This window comes from Protopterus annectens, chromosome 3.part1 (assembly GCF_019279795.1).
Source record: "Protopterus annectens isolate FY-2018-M chromosome 3.part1, PAN1.0, whole genome shotgun sequence".
Classification (NCBI taxonomy): Eukaryota; Metazoa; Chordata; order Ceratodontiformes; family Protopteridae; genus Protopterus; species Protopterus annectens.
In genome coordinates, this window is record NC_056732.1 from 441,002,131 (window position 1) to 441,020,174 (window position 18,044).

An 18,044-nucleotide genomic window follows, 5' to 3' on the forward strand; every position below is an offset into this window, starting at 1 on the left:
TAAGGCAAAGGATCCTATTGCTGGCTTCTGTGTCAGTGTTGGCAGCTGAATCCTTAGTGTTTCTAGGCTTGAGTATGTTGATGTTGAAATCTCAGCACTGATCATGACCCTGATCTTTGGGTAATTTTTGTTGTTTGTATCATCTTTGTTTATGCCCTTGAGCCCAAGGTAAATAGAGATGAACTCTAGTAGGATAGTATAATGCCCTTGTGAGACTGAGTGAGGGTTTAAATTACTGCCAGAGGAAAGCGAGGTGGTGGTCAGTTCTAGAAAATAAAAGTGTAGGCTTGGTTGGATTAGTGTGGCTGTGAAGAACACATGGGTGGAATGTTGATAAAGTGGATTAATTGGGTGGAATGTTGATAAAGTAGATTCATAACTGTAAGAAGCAGTTGTTGAACATATGTTTTTAATCATACTGATTACAATTGGTGCTTTTCTTCTCTTCAAGCTCTTTCTCTTGTTTTGGCATGTTTTCTCATAGGTGAGTGCTTATTAGAAAGATTGTCTTTGGAGTGTCAGGTTGAAACTGTGGATGCTATTTATAAGCTGCTTTCAGGATTCTGGATAAATTGAGTTGCAGAGATTCCTGACCATAATGGCACTGCATTTTTATGCATAACTTTTTAGAATAAGGCAGTATCTTTTAGAGAGAGACTTCATTTAATAGTTGGCCCACATTTAGTAGTTTATTTTCATTCACCAGAAATTGAAGGCAGAGGTGTATATTCTTTAAGCTACTCTTTGGGAGCAGGGTATTTTCATTTGAGGTCATATTTTACTACCAGTAAAATATCTAGTGTGTGTCTAAATGTCAAATGATGTGTGGTAAATTGTCAAAGATATGTAAAACTGAATGCTGCTGTGGCACCATTTCTGAAAACATATTGGTAAAAAACTTGCTCCTGTGGTGGAAGTGGATCTCTCACAGTCTGATGAAGGTAAGTTGTTGTGACTCTTGTGCTAGCGGTCAACAACTCTTTATTCCTTTTTCCTCCCCCAGCTGCTTTCTGCCCACATATCTGCTAACCATCAAGACTTTCCCCAGTTGGACCGTGTCTGTTCATTTCCTCAGCTTTGAATCCCACAGTTTAATTTCTCCCAAGTCTTTTGGGTTTCTAATACCATGGTGGGAATGGACTTCATTCCTATGTCAGGGTATAATTAAAGTTCATGAAATTATAATTTTTTCAATATTTGATATTAGACAAAAAGTACTCTTTTCTACACTCATAATATGTCCCTAATATGGCCAAGAGTTGGCAGAGAGGCTGTTGCTCACTTACCTACATTGACGTCATGTGTTTGCTAAGTTTATTTTATTTTGGTGTGGTTATTTTTAGTTGATCATGCTGATTACAATTAGTATTTTTCTTCTGTTTAAGCTCTTTCTCTTGTTTTGGCATATTTTTTCATAGGTGAGTGCTAGGCTAGCTGCCCTTCTAGGCCATTGTAAGCCTAGCCAGTTTCCCTTTTTGTGCTTGAAATAATTTATCTGATTTTGTTATAGATTGGCCTTGACCATCCCGGGGATGATAATTATATATTACCCCAAATGAGAGCAACTGGAATCCATACAATTCATGATTTGATGGGACCCATGCATGGGATAAAGCATTTAGGTATTTCCTTTGTACATTAGTAGTATAGGGGGTAGTCCTGGTGTAAATTTTCTGTTTCCCATCCATAGATCTGAGTTGCACTTGAATATGGACAGGGATGAATTTTGTTTTATGTGGATGGGGAGTTTGTTCCAAAGCTGTGGTATTCTCTGCAAGATGCACCTGCCCCTCCAAACCATTCTGTTGTTGCAGAAGATGTTTATATCTCTAGACAGAGTATGTCTGATGCCATTTGACTTGCTAATGTGCAATAAATTCATCAGTACTGGGATTGGAGGATGCCTGTATGCCAGACACAGGTTACCTCTAGAAATCTGTAGGAAACTGAGTATAGTGACAGTGCTTTGAGTTGGTTCATGTAGGACATGTTTAAGTTTCATATCTTTTTAGTAAGGTACATGTGTGGGCATTCTAGTTGTTGCATGTGTCTGGACAGATTCATGGCAAACGGGGCATTATATTCAATGACTGACCTAATGAGGGCTGAGTAAAGGGAGACAATAACACCTCTAGATCTAGACACAATACCTTTGTTTGTAATCTGTGCTGTGTGATACAGAAATATTTTCATACAACAGTAGACGCATGTCCGTCAAAAGTTAGGTCTTTCTCCACATAAGTTACTAAATTCCAAGCAACTGAGTCGACTCTTGGGGCCATATTGTCAGTGTGGTAGTTCCCTGGGGTAGATGTCTTCCAAAGGGTACAATAATGCATTTTTGGCATTTAGCTTCAGTCCATGATTTTAGCACCAGTTATTTATTTGGGGCAAACCTTCCTGCAGGATGGCTAAGTCATTTGGGGATTCAGTGATTGCTCCTAGCTTGCAGTCATCTGCAAACTTCCACAGTCCTTTGGTATTGGCTTTTACTTCATAAAAGTAGATGCCAAACAGGAGATGTCCCAATACAGATCCCTACATGTCTCCACTGGTAACTGGTTCCTTTGTGGAGGTAACTTCCCTACTTTGATTATCTGCATCCTAACTGTGAGCCAGTTGGCTATCTTCTAGATGACAGAGGAATTTATTCCCAGTTTGTATTAAGTTTTCTAATATACTTAAGTAGAGAACTGTCAAAAGCTTTGGCAGCTAGAGGTATGAGGTGTGTACCTTTTTTGCTTTCATCCATTGCTTTGACTTTTTAAAAAAACACCAAGTTGAATAAGCTTGACCTACCCTTGACAAATCCAGACTGAGATGGGTCCACTGTTTGGAGGTTCCCCTGTGTTCCATGGCTTTGCATATGAGGCTGGTCAGACTTATAGGTGTATAATTGCCTGGGCTGTGGTACATACTGCCTTATGCAGGGGAATGACTGTATCTGTTTTCTATTTGTTTGATACAAAATCTCTATGGTAGCTGAGATTTGAGCAGTGTTGTTAAGGGTGTGACTAAGTTGCATTTCATGTTATTTATTATGCATCCAGAGATATTGTCAGGACCCACTGATGCAGTATTTTTAGCTTTTGATAGCACTTTTAGGACTTGGTCTTGTGTGATAGCTGTAGGCAAGCCAATTTCAGGTATATTTTGAGGGGCAGACGGAGGGGAGAGAGGAGTAAAGTTAAAGCTATATTTATCGGCTAGTAGGTTGCTATATCTTCAGCGTCAGTGTAGGTGACATAGTTCACAGTCAGCTCAGCACACTGCTACATTGTACTTTTGATATTATGAACATAACTTAAAAATGCCTTGTGATTGTCTTTGGCTTGGTTAGCTATTTTAGCCTCAGGCTTTGCTTTGGTGGATTTTAAGCTCCTGAGTTTTTATTTATTTCAGTGGCAAGGACTTCAGTGTTCTGGGAAATACACTTCTTACTTTTGATCAGTATTTTTTTCCTTTTATTATAAGGCTTGTTATGGTTCCACCATGTGGATTTGTTTCTGGAGTTTGCTTTGAACTTGTTCCTATGGGGTATAGCTTGCATCTACTCGGCTGTTTACATACTGGTGTAGTGTGGCAGTGTACATTTCTGCTTGTTCCATGGAGTTAACTGAATTTGGTGGGGATTTAAAACTTGACAGTGTATCACTTAGGAGTAGGTAGTTTGTCTTAAAGACATTTCTAAAGGTACCTTGGGTGATAGGGATCTCTGGTTCCACTTTTATTTCAAAGAAGACTGTTTTATGTTCAGACCTAACAAGTGATGATGATGTGTAGGGGATGTTGCAAGATGATCCACATTAGTAAGGACAGGATCCAAGAGATTATTCCCCCTAGTGGGTACCCGGACTAATTGTTCCAGGTCATTTGTGTTGACAAAATCCAGGAATCTCTGTGCTTGTGCACTAGTGGTGGTGTAAGTTTTCCAGTCCATAGCTGGATAGTTTAGATCACCTTGGAAAATGGTATTGGGTTTAATATTGAGTGAAACTAGTTCCTGTAGATAGGCATTGTGGCTTTCTTTTGTCAAAGAGGGAGTTCCTTAGCTAGCTGATATTTGTTCACATTTATATGTAGTATAAACATGTCATTTATTTTACTAAATTACAAATAAGAAGGGCTGGGAGATTTTGGTTTAAGCACAGATAGGTTGTGCAGCATGTAGAATATATACAGGAGTCTAATATTGTCAATAGCTAGCTGGCATGAGAACTGCAGTAAGTAGTTCCTCACCAGGAAAAAGCCACTGCTTCTGGAACTCCTTGCTGGAGTAGGCACTTATGTGGTCAGTTTAGTATAATGATGTGGTTTACTGTTAATGGGGATCTGTCTTTGAAGAGCTTGCTGTTTCATTAAGTTTACTTAAGCTACTGTCTGTACTGCCTTATATCTTATAGCGTGCCATAGGTTTCTTCTTACTATTGGTACACTCTGAATATTAGACAGTAGTTTTTTTTACTTAAGCTACTGTTTGATATAGAGTGTACCAATAGTTTCTGAGACAATGCTAAGTGATGTTATTTATTCCTGTTTGAGGAGGTTCCTGATCAGTAGGAGCCCCTTGTCCATTCAGAACTAACTATATGCTGCCAGTTTGGGTAAAGGTACTGTATGATGCTTTGTAGCTTGCTACAGTATTCTCAAGCAATGCCTGGTATTCTTAATGTTTTCTTTTTCCAGTTTGTGGTATTTCTAACATCAGCAGGGGTTTATTTTCTGCCTATATATATTTTTTTGATGATGAGCAGAATCAAAGTATATTGTCTTGCTGGCTGCTACAGTGTTCTAAAGTGGTGACTAGTACTGTTAAGATTATTTTTCTTTGTAGAATTTCCTGTGTTGTTATGAACCCTTTAATCCCACGCGCAAACAGCTAATACATGTTCCTGTACTTCAGTGAGAGCAGTGTTTGTTTTTTTTTTTTTTTTTTTTTTTTGCTTGTAAAAATGATGAACAGTGATCAGCAAGCACCCTGTACTGTGGTCCCACAGCTGCACAGAATCCGTGATGGACTTTAACCCAGTCACAGAAAAAATCTTGTCCCTAGCAGTCAGAATGCAGCCTTAGCTTTCTCCTACCTGCTGCTTCCCTCACATATTGCATAACGTCTCTTGTATTATGATAAAAAATGATTGTTTTGAGATGTGTAGTGTACAGATCTAACAGCGCCAACAGAATGTGTTGTGGTTTAATCCTAATGAGTAGACTAACTGAAAGCTCCTGCACTTTACAAAGAAGCACTTGTTCCAGCTTTACGAGCACCTGTCCTGTACTGAAATGATCACTCTTTCATGGGTGGAAATGATTTTAGTTAATGGACTGATGTTTTTACTTAATGATGCACACAGTAACTGATCACAGATTGATTAGCCACAACTTGTTCCCTTGTGACAATGAAAGATAGGAGATATGTCATGAATAATACTATCCAGTCTGTTTCCATTTTAGGCCATTTTTACTAAAAAAAACTTTACAGTGTTTTTATTAGTACATTATTTATACTTACAAAATGCTTATTAGTTTTCCTCTGGTGTTTTTAAGTCTTTTTAATAGTTTAAAATTTAAAACTAAACTTGAAAAAAGCAGAAATCATTGGGGAGTGCCACAGTAACAGTAAATTAAAACATTTGACTTTTACTCTTATATTTTGTCAGTTCCTGGCTTAACCTTTCATCAGCTGTGCCTCAATACCTGTGAAGATCAACTCACTGGTTGTGGGTGAGCATGCCTTTAAACTTCAGGTGCTAGAGGCTTCTCTAAATGTCGATGTTAGTGACTAATTTGAGTGCTTTAAATTCTGCTTTTAATGACGAGAGTAGATTTGGCTGCATTGTGCCACACTTTTTTTTTTTTGGTCGGAGATTTTCAAGCTAAACATTGTTGGAAGTGTTTTCTTGTGGTTGTGATAGGCTTCCTTTTTTGAGGGTTGGATTTTAGAGTTTGTAACGGGAGGAAAAAGGTGCTGGTGAAGACTTGTAAAGAGAAGTCATTAATAGGAACTGGAAAGAGGTAAAGAGATTAAATAAATTAAATTCTTCCTCTTCCGTTTCAAATTATGAGAGGGATTCTGCAATTCAAAAGATTCCTGTAAACAAGCATATAGGATATGAACCTCTGTGCTGTCAAAATAAAATTTTAACACCACCTATGTTGTATTGTTATTCCTCTGTTGCACAGACTCTTGTTATGGTCAGGAGGTTTCAGTGAAGGATGAATCTTTCAACTTCAGTAGTACTTTAACAGGTTAAGTCCCTTTTTACCTACCTCACTGTTCTGCTCATGTCTTTGGTACAGGAAACTGCATCTGTATTATTGCCTTCAGTGTACCGAAATTAGTCTTCATCAGAAGGTATTTCCTTTATGGAAGCAATTAATTCAGTTGGAGAATTTTTTTTATTTTTATTTTTGCCTTGCCTGTAGGTAATCTTTCATCTCCAGACAAAAGGTGTAGAGACATGGTAGCTTTCAGATAGGAACAAAAACAATCTCTTCACTTTGCCATAGTTCTAAGTGTGTTCTGCTGGCTAGTAGTCACTTGATTAATAGTGTCCAGCACCTTAAAAGGCTGAAAGGTTTTATAAACTCCCATCAAATGGATAAAATGTGTGAACTGATCATAAGGGCTGATCCTGAAACTGTCTAATGCTTACCCAGAATGGAAAGAATATTCCCTTACCATAATTTCCATTGAATAAATGTCCTGAGTTATTGTGTGTAGGTTGTAAAAAGGGTTACAGATCTGGTGCCTTGGGGATTAGACATTTAACCTGTTTGTTTCACATGGTTTCTTGTTATACTTGTATGTTGGAGCAAATTCAACAAAATGTAGTCTGTTCCTGGCAATATTACCCACAGAATTGAAATGCCAGAAATGTTAGCAGACAGAATGAGAATGAATTCACTGAATGTGCTTAAAGATGCTATGGATGGTGCAAGATGAACTACTTCTTAAGGAATAGTTTTAGGATGTCTCACCAGGGTTAAAACCAATTTTATGACATTAGATGAAGGTTACGAACAAGAATTTTTGTCATGGTTACCAGCCATTAACGTTTTTGTTGACTCAGACAAAGCTAGCTCAGTCCTTCTTCATGGATATGTTATGATCATAAATCACTGCTGCAGTAGCCTGAGCTACATGGGTTATTTCCTGCCTAGGATAATAACAGCCAGATGGTCTTCCAAAGCCTTGGGCTTCCTCCACCTGCTTCCAGGCTGCTGGATGCACGAGTTTCAACTGGAGAAAACCAGTAGCTTGGGCAGTTTCTTAATGCTCCACTTGTGGACTTCAGAGTATCAACGGTTTGCTGACGGTCTTCATTGCTGGGCAGACAAGTTCCCTTTGGAGAAAACCTTCTATGGTATGTTATTTTCTGTGAAATATGTGCTGATTTCTGGGATAAACATTATTTTTGATGGGAAATGTGTATTTTATTGGACTACCTCGAGACTTGACTGGTTTGGGAGACTATTTTTCTTCTATTTTTAATGTTTATTCTTTGTGCTTATTTTAATAATTTTTTGTCTTTTTGTGGAAAAATGTGTGCTTATTTTACAGACTTGCTGTGTTTTCCTGGGGTGGGGCAAGTGTGTTTTGGGAGTGCCATTGTGTATTCCACTTGTAATAAACACTAATTTTGACAACTTATTTATCAACTCATTATAGGTAAACTAACTAAGAATCAGGCTACTTTTTCAGCAGAACCATGGAACAACATACAAGTCCTATGGTTCTAGCTTCCTCTGGACCCAAGTAAAAGAAAACTTTAAAGGAGTCCTTGCAAACTTAGCATGCTCAGTCTGTGCCTCAGCAGCTGGTGGGTGACTCGACTGTGTCCATTTCTGATACCTCAGACCATTCAATTTATTCTGTAGATCCCTCTGGTGTAGCCACTTCAGCCACCTTGGGCCAGAGGTCTGTGTCAACCTCTACAGCTGTTCAGGTATCCTTGGCGGGCAAGGAAGAGCCACTCTTGTTTGTCTTGGAGCTTGGAGTGGGAGTGCATCCCTACATAGCTGGGTTAAGTGATGTGGTCCCTGGGACGAAGCTCCATGCTGGTGTTTGTCGTCTTATAGAGATGTCCCTAAAAATGGTCTGAAAGAAAGACAAAAGGCTAAACATTTATCTTCCCCAGGCTGTTTTGTTTCTCCTATGGCTAAGGAATAATTTATTAGCTCAGCTCAAAGTGTATTGCAGGCATTAAAACCTCTGAAGGGTGACTAGAACTTTTGTGAAAAAAAAGTCTCTTCCATTAGTTTCTGAGGATTCCCTGTCTGATGATCAGGAAAGGGACTGGGATTGGCACGTTCTATTTTTTTCTGCCCAGAGTATCTGATTCTGACTCTGAGGAAAGTGTTTCCTCTGTTTCTTCTATAGGAATTTTCATTCTTTGAAAACATTTTTTTGAATGAGTAAGATGATCTGATGTTACCAGTTTTCATTCTGTCCTCAACCTGTGGATTCAGATCCAATCCCTCGGATCCGACTCTGCTGTTACTATAGCACATGGTAACCAGAAAAACTCTCAAGCTTCTCCCTTACCCATAATGCTGATGTTCATCGTGCATACAGCTGCAGTCATAACAGATGGGTTCTCCTGCCGTCAGGCGGGTCCTCGGTTGGCCGAATTCCAAAGTCCAGGTCCGGCGTCGGTTGTCGTCGCTTCTTCCCTGACGTCAGTGCGACAGGGGTATAAAGGAACCAGCCGACGCCATTTTCTTCAGTCTTTCTTGCCGCGCGGTGCCCGAAGCAGAAGCAGTTCGCAAGTGCCGGTCGGCCAGCTCCTGAGATTACGAAAATTTGGAAACCGAAGTCGTCTTAAAAGCTAAGTACCCGTTGAAACTTTTCTTGCCTCAGACCGATGTCAGACAAAGTTAATAATTGTATTTCTTGTGGGAAGCAAATACCGCATAAGGATTTCCGTTCCCTCTGTATACCTTGTTTAGGCCCAGACCACGACGTCTCGGTCTGTCGCTTTTGTGCTACATTCAACAAACGCACTGTTAAGCGTCGGGCGGAGTTCACCCAGCATTATTTTGGGAAAGCATTTAACTATACTATGTCGTCGGATACTCCGACTCCGGTTTTGTCTAAAAAACGCAAAGACAAGGACCGACACACGAGGTCCGCGGCCTCTACCGACACCACGCCAAAGCCGACTACACATGGTCCAGTTCTCAGCGAGGCGCCTACGCAGCCCCTGATTACCGACGACACTTCTTTGACGGTGTCTCCTGTGCCCGAGGTCGCAGGCTCCTCGGCCCACACCCCGACTACAGATATCGAAGCCACTCTTGGCGTTGAAACTCAGAATGTGGACAGGTCCACCTCCACTCAAGGTGTCTTCAGACCCTCCTCTTCTTTCTCCATCAAGGCTTTCACAAAGTCTAAAGCAACCATGCACTCTAAGAGACCCAGCTACACAGGGCCCATCTCCAGGCCCCATGCCTAAGAAACAGATACTTAAAATGGCTGAGGATTTAATTACTCTAATCAGGGGTTCTCAGCCCCCACCGGACAAAAGGCCCAGAGTGGAGGAAGATTCCCCCTCCTCTGATCAGGGCTCCATTATTTCAGAGCACTCTGATGATCAGGAACATTCTTACTCCCCTTTTGAAGACTCTGATGCGGAGGAGTCCATCCCTTCTGTATCCCCCCCTGAGGATTACTCATTTGGGGAAACTTTGCATACCTTAAGGGAACACTTCCACTGGGAAGGCCAGGATTATTCAGATTCCAAGAAAAGGCTCAGGGAATTTCTCTTGTTACCTCAGCACAGGCCTCTGGCTATACCTCCTGTTTTGGACATCCTAGATGATGTTTACTCGGAGGCCTGCCTTAACCCGGACTCTCTACCTCCAGCTCCAGTTAAGCCTGACAGGTACTACAGGGTTCCTGACTCACACCAATTTCTATACAAAAGCCATGCTGCTGACCCAGAAACCATCTCACAGGGCCCCAAGGGAGTTAAGGCCTCCATTGCCAAAAATCCATTGCCTTCTGAGAGAGATTCCAGATCCTTAGAAAGGTTGGGAAAAAAGGTATATACCTCGGCTACCTTATCCATGAGGGCCTTAAACTGTCAGTTTCATATGCTAAAATACTAACAGTTTTTGTTATCACAATTGAAAAGTAAAATATTACAACCTGAACAACCAGACTTGAAGGAGTTGCAGGATTTGATGCATAGTGCAGAACAAGTGGGTAAGCATAACTTACAATGTGGTTTTGATGCTTTAGAGGCCTCATGTAGAGCTGCTGTTACAGGATCAGTCATACGTAGGCATGCCTGGCTCAAGGAACAAGCCTTGCCTGATCATGTCAAAGCTAAATTACTAGACACCCCTCTTCAAAAGGATGTACTATTTGGTGCTAATGCTGAGGAGGTATTAAGGAAAATGGAGGAAAAGGCTAAATCAATGCAAACTGTGAAAGAATTTCTACAGGTTCAACCCCCACGTTTTAGTAGAAATTGGCCTTCCAAAAACTGGTCCTTTCCTGCCACAGACAGACCCCAAAGAGGCAGATACAGGCGCCCGAGGGGCAGAGGACAATCCCAAGGATCGTATAGAGGCAGACAATGGCAAGCTCCTACACAAAGAGGTGGTGAGGACAACTCGCAATCTTTCAGAAAGCAAACCCAATGACTTTCCCCTTTGCATTCCAACCAGGTCTCAAATGGCAGCCCCCTTAGGAGGAAAGCTGGCATTATTTTCAAAAAATTGGCATGTCACAAAGGACAAATGGATTCTGGACATTATAAACAGAGGCTACAAATTCCATTTTCACACCCTTCCAAAAATGAGAGGCATGCCAAACCTGCCACACAATCAAAGGGCAAAGGCACAAAGGCTAATTACAGATCTCATAAACATGAAAGCTATTAGAGGTACCTACGCACGAACAAGGTCACGGTTTTTATTCCAGGCTATTTCTGGTGCCAAGGAAGGGAAAAGATTGGAGACCTATTTTGGATCTATCCATCCTAAACACATTTCTACTCGTACCAAAATTCAAGATGCTCACTCTACAGCAACTTCTTCCCATGCTGGGCAAGGAGTCTTGGCTGGTAACATTGGACCTCAAGGAGGCATACCTGCATGTCCCAATCAGACAAAATTGCAGAAGGTACCTCAGATTTCTTGCAGGTTCAACCCATTATCAATTCTCTGCATTGCCCTTTGGCTTATCTACTGCACCCAGAGTATTCACGAAATGCCTGGCATCAGTAATTGCCTACTGCAGACTTCAAGGGATACAAATATACCCCTATTTGGACGACTGCCTGATCCAAGCGGACAGCAAGCACATTCTTCTGAAACATCTGGCTTATGTAATGTTATTGAACTCTCTGGGATACATTGACAACAAAAGGAAATCAAGGCCAATACCCTCTCGGAAGATAATTTTCCTGGGTGCCAATTTGGACACAAACACCCAGATGGCCTACCTCACGCCAGAGAAGCAGGGGCAACTAATTCAATACTTCAGAACACTAGCAAATTGCACCAGGCTGACTGCAAGGAAAATCCTGCAGGCTCTGGGATTCATGGCATCTTGCATCTTACTAATCCCATGTGCAAAGCTGCAAATGAGGAAACTACAATGGTACCTGAAAAACATATGGTCTCAACACAGCCACAGTTTGGAAACAATAATACCACTAATTCCATGTCTGCAAAAGGAATTTGTGGTGGGCTCAAGCATGTCAAACAAACACAGGTCTTCCATTCAGCAAGCCTCAAGCAAATCAAGTCATCACAACAGACGCCTCGGACTACGCCTGGGGGGCGCACATGACAGATCGGTGCATTCAGGGCAAATGGTCCTAAAAAGAAAAGCACCTTCACATCAATCAAAAAGAAATGCTAGCAGTGATAAATGCTATTATAGCTTTCAAGGACCTTCTACAACCAGGTCAACTATTGATAAGAATGGACAACACCACAGTTATGTGGTACATAAACAGGGAGGAACACATTCTTACCCCCTATGCAGACTGGCCATGTCACTTTGGAACATGGCCATGGACTTACAAATGGAACTACAAGCACAGTACTTGCCAGGCAAGGAAAACACGCTGGCAGACAACCTAAGCAGGAATATGACAGATCCACACGAATGGAAATTGCATCCAAAAGTTTTTACAGAAATAATCCAAGAATGGGGAAGGCCAGACATAGATCTCTTTGCCTCCCACAAGAATCATCAATTGACAAAATTCTGCACAAGGATCTTCCATCCAAAGGCCTGGAGAGTGGACGCTCTCTTTCAGTTGGACATCAATGACAGTTTATGCCTTCCCTCCTCTTCCTCTGCTACCCAAAGTTCTATTAAAGACCAAAGCAGACAGACCAAAGATGATTCTCATTGCTCCGGACTGGCCAAGGCAACACTGGTACCCACTCCTGAGGAGCCTGACGCATTCCCCACCATGGACCCTGCCTCTAATGCCTCTTCTTCTGACTCAGCACAGTTTCAAAACTCTTCACAGCCAGCTAAAAACACTCAATCTAGCCGCATGGAAGATTCCTTAGCATCACAACAGGCCCTACTCTCCAAGGAGGTGCAGGATGTCATTTTGGAGGCCAGAAGGCCATCAACTAGAAAAGCTTACTCCGCAAAATGGAAACATTTTTGTGTCTGGAATGAGAAAAAGGACCAGGATCCTGGAAAACTGAATTTACCTCAAATACTACAATATTTGGCTGAACTGCTAAGCAGTGGACTTTCTTTCTCCTCCATCAAAATCCATGCCTCAGCCATTTTTGCAGAATACAACACTGATCCACCTTTATTCTCTCACCCTCTCTTACGACAGTTCCTCAGAGGGGCTAAGAATTTAAGGCCTCCAAGGAAACAACCAATACCTGCTTGGGATCTTAATTTCATTCTGGAAAAACTGACCTTGCCTCCCTTTGAGTCAGCTGCCTCATCAGATTTGCAATATTTGTCCTGGAAAACAGCTTTCTTTCTGGCTATCACCTCAGCTCGTAGAGTTTTAGAACTACAGGCTCTCATGGCTGTCCAGCCTTTTATCATCTTCCATCAGGACAGAGTTTCCTTACGAACCAACCTGTCCTTTATGCCTAAAGTGGTATCCAGGGTAGCTTTAAATCAGGCCATACATTTACCTACTTTTTATCCTAATCCTCAAAACAAAGGGGAGAGATTACTACATTCCTTGGACATCCACAGACAACTGCGTTATTATTTGGACAGAACAAAGCCTTTCAGAAATTCAGAACAGCTCTTTGTGGCCTATGCAGTAGGAGCTCAAGGGAAGCCAATTTCCAAACAGACAATCTCAAAATGGATAGCCCACTGCATACGCTTTTGCTATTCCTTTCATGGCAAAACTGTTCCTACTGGCATTAGAACTCATTCCACCAGGGCCACAGCCACCTCTGCAGCCTTCCTCGGAAGAGTTCTTACCAAGGATATTTTGGAAGCAGCCACTTGGAGTTCTGTGCATACCTTCTCCAAGCACTACAACCTACCATTATACTCCAAATCTAGAGCAGGCTTTGCCACTGCAGTCTTGCAGGGCATTTTGGCTCCTAGTTCCACCTAGTGCCTACCACCCCTTTCTTAGCTTTGGGATTCTACCCATCTGTTATGACTGCAGCTGTATGCACGATGAACATAGTACAGTTTTGTACTTACCATAAATGTAGATGTTTGAGTGCTAATAAAGCTGCAGTCCAGGTTTCTCTCCCTCCTTCCCCTCTTGGGACAGGCCTATAGGCTAACACATCCTCATACAACCTGATTGGGGTTTTCATTTATGATGTATTTGCTTGCAACTACTGTATTTTGATTATATTGCACTGCATTATCACACAAATGTATGTATTGCCTTCCTTCTGGGGGCACCTGACATCTGGGGCAAGAAAAACTGAAGAAAATGGCGTCGGCTGGTTCCTTTATACCCCTGTCGCACTGACGTCAGGGAAGAAGCGACGACAACCGATGCCGGACCTAGACTTTGGAATTCGGCCGACCGAGGACCCGCCTGACGGCAGGAGAACCTATCTGTTATGACTGCAGCTGTATTAGCACTCGAACATCTACATTTATGGTAGGTACAAAACTGTACTTTTTCCTAAGTACCCCAGGTCTCATTTGCTGCTATTAACGTTAGATGTGGTGACCAGTTGCTCTCGAGCAGATAAGTGTATTTCATTGAATTTAAAACTTCCTTTTCTCTTTTAAATACTTTTGTTTTATGTTTTCTCGACTTTCTCTTTAGTGTAGTTTATATCCCTTACCCAACTGATGTCTTGCTGTTATTTTCCCTTTCCTTTCTTACAAAAGTACCTCTGAATACTGCTGATCGTATTCTTTCCCCTTACACTTAGTGTATTCCTTTTTTTTACCATTGTTGGCATCACCCCCCCCCCTTAACTTCCTTCTTCCTATCAAAAGAAGGGGGGCTTACTATTTTTCAGTTTTTGCTCAACCCTTTTCTTGGATATAGCAGAAAAAGAAAAAGGGCCGGCTTCAAAAAATGCAAAACATGTCAGAGGAAAATGCCTTATTCTGATACACATACTTTTTGTGTATATTGCTTGAGACTCCATCATCTCCAAGAAGATTGCTGTGTTTCCCATGTGTTCAACCATAGAGCCCTGGTTGAACACAAGAACAAGCTGATCTTAAAAGGTCTTTTTCCATCAGTTTTCAGTGAGGCATTATTTGGAGCTTCTTCTGATTAAACACATAAAGGCAAGTCAGCGTCAGCAAGTCCTTCATCATCCTCATCAAAAACTTCTGAAAAATCTAAAAGGAAGATTCTGTTGGCTCCAGCCTCTGTCGAACCCATCTGTTAAAATACCCAAGCTTTCGGATCCTACAACCTCCTCAGATACAAAAGTAAAAACAGAGATATGTGGAGCCATCCACTTCTTTGGACCTGATATTGGACAAGACTAAACCTAAACCAGATCAGACATTTGATTTGACTTGTAGCTTTCCTGTCTTGCCAAGGACCCAGTGCTCCCCTTCAATTGAACTGGTCCCATTTGGAGTCCCTTCCCTCTTTTTAGAAAGACCAAAGTCACCTTCTCTAATGTCTGCCTGCTCTTCTAGAAGTTTGACGGAAGAGGATGTGGTATGAGAGATTCTCTGGGTGCAGACTATGCCAGGGGTTTCTTCAGCTCCTACCCTTTCAGGTCAGGAGTTCCGTGCATCAGCTACCCTTCCTTTACATCCTTGTCTGACTTCTTTCAAAGCTTTAGAGTTCTTGGATCCAAGTCATCCGGCGCAGTCTGCTTTGGATCTGAAGATAATTCTATCATTGTATCTGTCATTTGCTCTGAGTTTTTTGGTTCAGTCAGAGCCAGAGACCTCTCGAAGCTGTAGCTGCCTAGCCGGCTCTGATGTGTTGGGATTGGCTCCAAAGTTTTCGGAGCTGTCCCTACATTTGGGGACTTTGTCTCAGGTTAGCTTGACTCCAACCTCAGCCTCTGGAGGACTTTCCTCAGAGTAGGGAGGGACTAGGATCCAGAGTCCTGTCCCTCTCAAGGAAGGTCAACCTCTGAGGTTTTGGAGGAAGTAAAGTCTGATTCAGCAGCTCAGATGGCCCCTCCCTCCTTGCATTAGTGCCCAACCCTTTCATCTCTGTGTACGGAGTCTCAACTTTTTCTTCACAGGGACAGTGAGTAGGGAAACTCCAGGCTTCCCAGCAGGGTATTCCTACTTCTGATACCTCCTCAGAGCATTCCACTGCGGAGGTCCCTAAGACGTTGTGCAAGATGAAGTACTTTATTCCCTGGAAGAATTCATCACCAGAGACGGAGACTTTGATGAGGGTGTAGGGTCCCCAAGGTCACCTCCTGATGATGTCTCCTTTGGAGACATCCTGGAAATTTTAAAACAGAGAAGTGATTGGAAGCCCAACAATCCTTGAGGAGTCTGTGTACTTAGAGGCTTTTGATACCCGCACATCTACCTCCTGAGTGACTCTGCCCACCGATGAGATCATTGCGTTGATCTTTTGGCAGGCATGGAAGGCCCCTGACACCACTGAGCTGATTCCCAGGAGACCAGACTGAATTATTACTGCTCCTGAGGGCAGACAATTTTGGACAACAGATGTGCCTGTGGATGCCATGGTCATGGCAGCGGCCACAAAGAAGGAACTAACTGATGAATGTTCCTCTATCCATCCCCCAAACAAGGAGTTTTGGGCGATAGATTCAGGAAGCATGTCTATGCTTCAGCAACCTTCTCCTTATGGTCACTGAACTATCTGGCGCACTTCACTAGATTAGAGTGATCTGATTAAAGAGTTTTCAGATGCCTTCTCAGGATCTGTATCTGAGGAAGTACAAGGTTCAGTCACCTCCCAGCTGGTTACATCCCAGTCTGTTTCTAACTCTTCCATGAGGATCATTTCACATGTAACCGAAGGAACAATTAGAACAGTGAGTTCAGGCATTGACATTAGGAGGCACAACTGGATGTGCTTGTGTGACTTTGTGGAGCCTTCAAGTCTGCATTTGTCAATGCTCCATTTGATGGCATGTCCAATGTAAAAGACACATTGTCCAGGTGTGAGAAAGATGAGAAGAGTGGGTGTACGTTTCTTCACTCCGCAGAGACTTTTCTCCAGGAATCAGTGAAGCAGTGGGAAAATGAGGTTCAGAAAATCCAAAGGAACTTTTCAAGACACATGTGGAGGTAGTTCCCTCATGGGCAGAGGGGGGACGTCCAATCGTAGATGCCACCCTCGCGGTAGAGCAGGCCCACAGAACCAAGGGTCTAGAGATTTTCTTTAGCAGATCTTCCAGCACTCCTGAATGGAGGCCCAATCGCCGCCCTCTGGAGGCAAATGGGGATCTATTGTCCCTGCACTGGAGAGCCTGGCTGGAAATAATTTCGGATACATTGGTGCAGAGTGTCTTTTCCAGAGGCTATATCACACCCTTTTCCCTTCCTCCTCCCCGATGTTCCAACCAGTCAGAGGGAACTAGCAGCTATTCAGGTACAAATATGAAAGCTGCTAGAAAAACACGTCATCCAAGAGATCCCACCAGACCAGAGAGGATCCGGAACTTACTCAAGATTCTTTTTAGTGCCAAAGAAAATGGGACTGGAGACCAGTCTTGGATCTCTGTAATTTGAACAGATCTGTTCAAAACAAGTTCTGGATAGTTACAGTTCAGTCCATTCTTCCATTTCTGAAAAAGGATGACTGGATGTGCTCGACCTTCAGGATGTATATTATCACATAAAAATTAACAAGTAATCCAGAAGGTATTTGTATTTCTGGCTGGGAGACAGTCATTATCAGTTCAGAGTACTGCCCTTTGATTTCACCACAGCCCCCTTTACCAAGTGCATGGCAGTAGTGGCAGCTTACTTGTGACTGCATGGATTCCGGGTGTTTCTGTATCTAGATGACTGGGGCATTTCTGCCCCGACCAGGCATCTACTATTGAAGGCAAAAGACAATGTTCTCCAGGCGTGCTTGTGTCTAGGGATATCTGTAAACTATGAGAAATCCTGTCTAGAACCCGCTCAAAGTTTAAACTTTGTAGGAGCAATTCTCAGCACAAAAGAAACAATGACTTCATTCCTCCAAGCAAGACTGGAAATAATCAGGTTGCAAGTCACAAGAATAATCTGCAGCAACAAAATCTCCGCCTGACTGGTTCTTCAGACTTTAGGATCAATGGCAGCAGCAATAACGTTGGTCCCGCTAGCCAGATATCATATGAGAATCCTGCAATGGCTGCTATGAGCACAATGGTCTATGCTTCTACAATCAGTGTGGACTCAAATAAATAAAGATCACCAATGTTTGCAAAAAAAGATCTCAAATGGTGGATTCAGTCAGATCACTTACTACAGGGTCACTCATTTGTTCTTTCCCAGCCCAAGGCCACAGTGACCACGGAAGCATTCCAGCTGGGGGGGAGCCTTTTCTGGGCAAAAAAAAGACCAAGGCACTTGGTCCCCCACAGAGGCCAATGTGCATATCAACATCCTAGAGAAAAGAACAGTGTTCTTAGTTTTGCAGGCTTTCCAAGAT

The 18,044-nt window shown here is 42.3% G+C and overlaps 1 protein-coding gene across 1 annotated transcript in view; it reads left to right on the plus strand.

Annotated features, from left to right (window-relative positions):
• Positions 1-18,044, plus strand: part of KMT2C (lysine methyltransferase 2C) — a gene marked incomplete in the record, with an annotated part of 4,117,755 nt that overhangs the window by 622,556 nt on the left and 3,477,155 nt on the right.